Below are 5,937 nucleotides of genomic sequence, written 5' to 3' on the forward strand. Positions count from 1 at the left end.
GTGTGTGTGTGTGTGTGTGTGTGTGTGTGTGTGTGCGTGCGAAACAGAGTGAGTGCGTAGGTGTATGTGAGTCAGAGTGATTGCGTAGGTGTATGCTTAGGAGTTTGCAAGTGTGTGACTATGTGTGCACAACACCCGTGTGTATTTCAGTGTGTGTCTGTGCATATATAGAGATGTATTTTTGTCTGTGTCTATCAGGGCCAGATGGAAGTATGGATACTAGGGGTGTAACGGTACACAGAAGTCACGGTTCGGTTCATACCTCGGTTCGGACATCACGGTTCGGTACGAGTTCGGTACAATGGAGGGAAAAGCAAAACAAAAATGCAGAAAGCATTTTTTTTTTGTACATGTCTCAGGCTGTACCACCTAGTGTCATACAGTCTCTTCCCTGAGCTATCTGAACAGCCTGAAGTGTGTAAGATGTAGTCTAAACAGTACAATAAGTACCCAGACTCCATCTGTAACTTGTAAACAAAATAAGACAATCAGCTATAAAACTGAAAATAGGCCTACAGCATCTCTTATTTCTGAAAGTGCAAATTACATAGAAAAATTATTTTTAAAAATCCACTTAAGCAAGACCTTCAACATCTGTGTTTAGTTGTATATGGAAGGGTCTACAATTTGCCTCAATATTTTTTTGTATTGTGTGTAAAGTAATAATCTAGCCTACTAACTGTGAAAATATCACAATATTTTGCCTTTTTTAAAAAAACAAAATTGCTCCTTTTATTTCATAAACAGACTACAACTAGAAGTCACGTGACTTTGCCCTTTGACGTTAACTCACCGTAGCATGGTTTGTTTATTAGCCTGGTTAGCGTTGTCACTTTATTTTGCTGTCTATGCACTTAACACTACCAGCTCCTCATGTGAGAAGTTACAAGTTACCCCAACATAAAGGTAATTACCACGCGATTTACATAGCTTTCTGTCATTACGAAATCATTTAATTTAAGCCATAGGTTTTGGCCCTATTTGTATGTGTATCCAAAGGCTGCTGAAGCGCAGGGTAAGTTTTTTTCCCCGTCGTTTCAGTGATTGGTAGCCTACATCATCTGGGTGATGGCTTCGAATATGTGTAGCATTTTTTCCACTCACATACCCAACAACTGCTGATCAACGCCGACACACAGTTTCATCTTATCCACCACTCTTTCGCCTGTACTAACGTCACTGTAACTGAAGTTCTCAAACTTACGATCTTAAAGAGACCAGCGGATCCTCTAACTCTTGTGGGTCTAACCTTAGTGCTGCTAATGACTGACGGACTCAACCGACGACCTGACAAAAAAAACATAGGCGCCAATCAGAGCTTCAGAGCTAAGGCGAGGCTAAAGATTGCGTTAGGTGTCGCTAAAGAACTCCCGTAACTCTCGCTACTTAACAGTTAATTAATCCGCACACGAGTTTTATTTATTTTTATACCGTGTATTCTCATTCTCCGTGTAAATTCATGCACCGAACCGTGACGCCCGTACCGTTTCGGTTCAATACGAATACATGAACCGTTACACCCCTAATGGATACTTGATAGCAATACATTTATGGTTAAAATGGATAATAATTTAACTTCAAGACTACTTTTAGTTAGCCATGTAACCCTTCTTAGTTTTAAACAAAGACACCATACCCTCCCCCAATGGAATGCTAATGTGCTGGTTCAAGGCCTATCAGTTACACAGGACAAAGTATATTACCTTGATATAATGTATCCATGTGTCATGAAATGTAAATGTATTCATGTTCGGTATCATTGTGATAGTCTCAGTACAAGGATTGTAATGATTTGATTGTGAGAATGTTTGGAACATTCTATAAGTGATATTTCTGATATATATGATATCTCTCCTCATGCTATTCTGATAAGAATTGATAGGTGTGAAGTGGGTGTGAGTAGGTGTGTCTGATGCCAAGTGGAGAGCCAACCAAGTGGGCTTGTTTTTGGCGCCATTTTCTTCTTTGTTTAAAGCATTTAAAAGTAGCTTAACTGCAATGTTTGTCAGATTTTGGTTTTAGATTAGAACATGGAGAACTGAGGAGAGGAGGAGTTGGCTACAGGCCAACCTAGGCCTTTCAGGCCTGGGCTAGGCCTACATAGACCATAGACCTTTTTTTTGTACCCTCTCTGCTCGTAACAGAATAAACTTGATTCCTGAGTTTTTCCTGAAGTTCGCCAGTCTAAGATAAATATAAAGTAATTATTCACCACAATTACTTTCATACTTTAGGGGCCTAATGTTCAGGGAGGACCTTCAAAACTTGCTCAAACTGGACCTGGCATGATGGCACAAATGACCTTTAAGTGTATGTTTGTGTGCGTTTGTGTGTGTGTGTGTGTGTGTGTGTGTGTGTGTGTGTGTGTGTGTGTGTGTGTATGTGTGCATGCAGAAGTTGTTCATTACAGTTGATCACTATTGCTAAAACACTAAACTCCATTCTCTAAACCAAGTTTTAAGTTGCCTGAACACATTTCTTGAATCGACCACCCTTTTGGCACAACCGTAAACAGTTTTCACATGTAAAACACAGTTTGCAGATCTCACAGACTCTTTTTTACAAACTTTACAAAACACATTCTCATGCAATAAAACACATTTTGCATTGTGATGCACTTTGTGTGTGTGTGTGTGTGTGTGTGTGTGTGTGTGTGTGTGTGTGTGTTTATGGGTCTGAATAGAGGGCCACAAATGTGCTTTGAGATCCAAGGGCGCATGTGCACAGGTGAAACAGTAGTTCTGAAGTCAGACGTTATGTATATGAGGCTGCTGTCAGTGATGTCCTTCCGAAGAGACCGTGACTGCCACCAAGAGGGCAGGAGCAGACTAAAAGCACTCCTGGGTTGGCCTGTGACATCCATCTCATATCTGGTGACGCCCCCTTGTGGTGATGATAAGAGTTGCACACATGCCATGTGGTCTCACATAGACCTGGGGGGTATAGCAGGGGGGCCTATGTGTCTAATTTGGGGGCCTGTGGGATTCGCATGTTAATTTTTGGAGAGTATTATATCTTTGTTCTAGGGGTTCTTAAGAGTAAAAAAAAACATGTCTCCATTTTTTTTGAAGGTTTTGAAGGACCCAAATCAAAGGTCAAATTCAGAAAAGGTCAAATATGGTGTTTTGTCCATAAACCTCACATTGCTGGTATTATAGCATAGGGTTTGGTGCCTACAAGGTGTGCAAAAGTGGGCCACATAAACAATACAACATAATAAAACATTTTTAGGCTGATGATTGATCTCTTTAACAAGAAATTGTGCCTAAAATTCTCGAAATTGTCCGCTAAAAAATAATACCGGTACTTCAACATCAATACAATCAATTCATGCCTATTAGTGTGCTTGAGTGTAGGCCTAGCCTGCTCTGTCAGTTCTTGTCTACACCCATTCAGAGCACAAAGTGCAGAGATCTCTGTTAAATCAAGTGTAATAGACTTAATAGACTTTTACATAGTACCAGCTGAAGTCTGTGCCTTCCGTAGCTTATGTAAGTGTGATGAAAAGAAAGGCTAAGGATCAGATAGACAAACAGACAGGTGTGTGTGTGTGTGTAACAGAGAGAAAGAGAAAGAGAGACACTACCAGCATGGATGGATTATGAACTTTCAGGCCCCTGGGCCCAGGTGTATTAAGGGCCACCCACTAATTGTTTTGCGGGGGACATTTTTAAAAATGTATTTGATGTGATTTCCTATATTCTGGTGCATTTTGGGGATGGCCAATACTTTAATTCAATCAGATTCATAGCCTATATGTTGATATGATGTGTTGATATTGAGGCAATGATTCCATGCAATGGCTTGGGCCCCCTGACTCCTTGTCTCCCCTGGGCTTGGGCCCGGTAGGCCCATGCAGTAATCCATCCCTGACTACCATTGACAGTTGGCTGATGATAGCTGGCAGTGATAGAATTTAGAATATCAAATAACCTGAAGCACATAGTGCTCTGTTCTTCATGGTTGGTGATATTAGTGACCTTCTAGCCTTCTACATTTGAGCAAGCACATTTTCATAGTCCATGGTGGCACAGTCTAGTTAGGTTATGGTGTGTCTTTCTGTTAGTCAGGTGATGGCACACATATTCTAAAAGAAACAGATTTTGGGCTATGTATCCAGTGGCAGATATGTGTGGACTGGTGAATAAACCATCACTAGAGACATATGCCAAATGTCTTGTTTTTGTCCATGAGAGAGTATAGAGATGGGCATCACAGATCAGCCAACGATTACATTGTTACAGTGCAGTTATCTTACAAGAGAACAAAGCAGTTTGGCACAGGAACTGCTACAAATCCACCTGTAACAGTGAGCATCTGCAGCATGCTAAGATTCGCTACTAGAAATCATGTGAAGCAGGCAGGACTCAGTGTCTTCAGAAAAGACGTGGTAGACCATCTTCTAAACCTGCAGCAACACCTGCAACTGCATCAAGTCCATCTAGAGGGACTTTGTACACTTGTTCAGCAGCAGCTGCTGCCAGCATAGATAAGTGCTTCTTCTGTCAGAAGCAGACAAAAGAGCGTCTTCATGAGGTGTCCTCTTTCAATGCAGGCAACCAACCAAGAACTATAAGTAATATTTTGAAGTCAATTACTTTTAACAGGTAGCCAGTGTAAAGATGCTAGGATAGGAAAAATATGTTCATATTTTTTGTGTGTGTGAGCAGCTGCATTTTGAATAAACTGTAAGCTCTTTAGACAGGTATTATTACAGCCAGCATAATAGCATTGCAATAGTCTATCCTTGAGAAGGACTTCCTTATCTTTGAAATGTTCCTTAAATGGTAAAATTAAGTTTTGGTGATCTGTTTTATGTGATTACTTAGTGCTAGGTCCTGGTCAATTATAACTCCCAGGTTTTTAACACTTGTGGATGAGGTCAGTGGAAGATCACTATATGTAGCCTGTAATGTGGATAGGACATCCCTCATCTTTTTGAACCTAAAACCATGACTTCTGTTTTATCTGAGTTCAAAAGCAGGAAATTATTTGTCATCCATGTCTTTATAGCTCTTATACATGAGTCAAGTTTGGCTAACGGGGTTTAATTCATCAGGTTTTATGGAGAGGTATAGTTATGTATCATCTGCTAAACAACAGGGGCCCCAGTACTGAGCCTTGAGGCACTCCATATTTTACCATAATCTTGGTAGATGGTTTATTATGGACCTGTACAAATTGTTGACGGTTAGGAAGGTATGATCTAAACCAAGCGAGTGCTGAGTCTTTGATGCCTATCAAATTTTCAAGCCTAAGTAGTATCTATGCTGTCAAAGGCAGCGCTGAGGTCCAGGAGGACCAGTATAGATACAAGGCTAGGTTTTTTTGTGGGAGAGCTTAATAACAGATGTCTTAAACGACTGCGGTTCATGCTCTGACAGAATTATTTATAATCTAGAGCAAAACATTATCCAGGAAGGGGAGACCAGTCTTAAGAAGGTGAGTACAAATAGGGTTTAGTAGACTAGTTGTAGATTTTGATGAGGACATTGTGGAGGTGAGATCTAATATGTTGTGTATATGTAAATGAATTAAATATTGTTTGAGGTCTCATCTGTGATTCAGTGATTTTGCTATCTTTCAGCAATGGAGTATGTGTATTTGGTGAAACTGATTGGTTATTGATCTTATCTCTAATTGTTTGACATACAATCATAATACTGACATACAATCATACTGTTGAAAATAATAAAATAAATGTTTTATGAACTTTATTCAACATAGCCAGTGATTTAGGCAATATTTATGGTGTTAATTATAGTGAAATATACAATTTAACAAAAATAGGGTTAAAACAGGTTTAGAAAAATGGAGACATCATTTTTCTCCATGTTCAATGACCTCTAAAGACAGTCCAACCACTCTCCAAAAATTAACATTTCAATCCCACAGAAACCACATAGGCCCCCTGACTAGTATACCAAGTACGTGGTT

Source organism: Alosa pseudoharengus, unplaced genomic scaffold (assembly GCF_046254945.1).
Source record: "Alosa pseudoharengus isolate Yale_2024_CS ecotype anadromous, Long Island Sound unplaced genomic scaffold, YU_APseudo_1.1 YU_APseudo_1.1_scf_9, whole genome shotgun sequence".
Lineage (NCBI taxonomy): Eukaryota > Metazoa > Chordata > Actinopteri > Clupeiformes > Clupeidae > Alosa > Alosa pseudoharengus.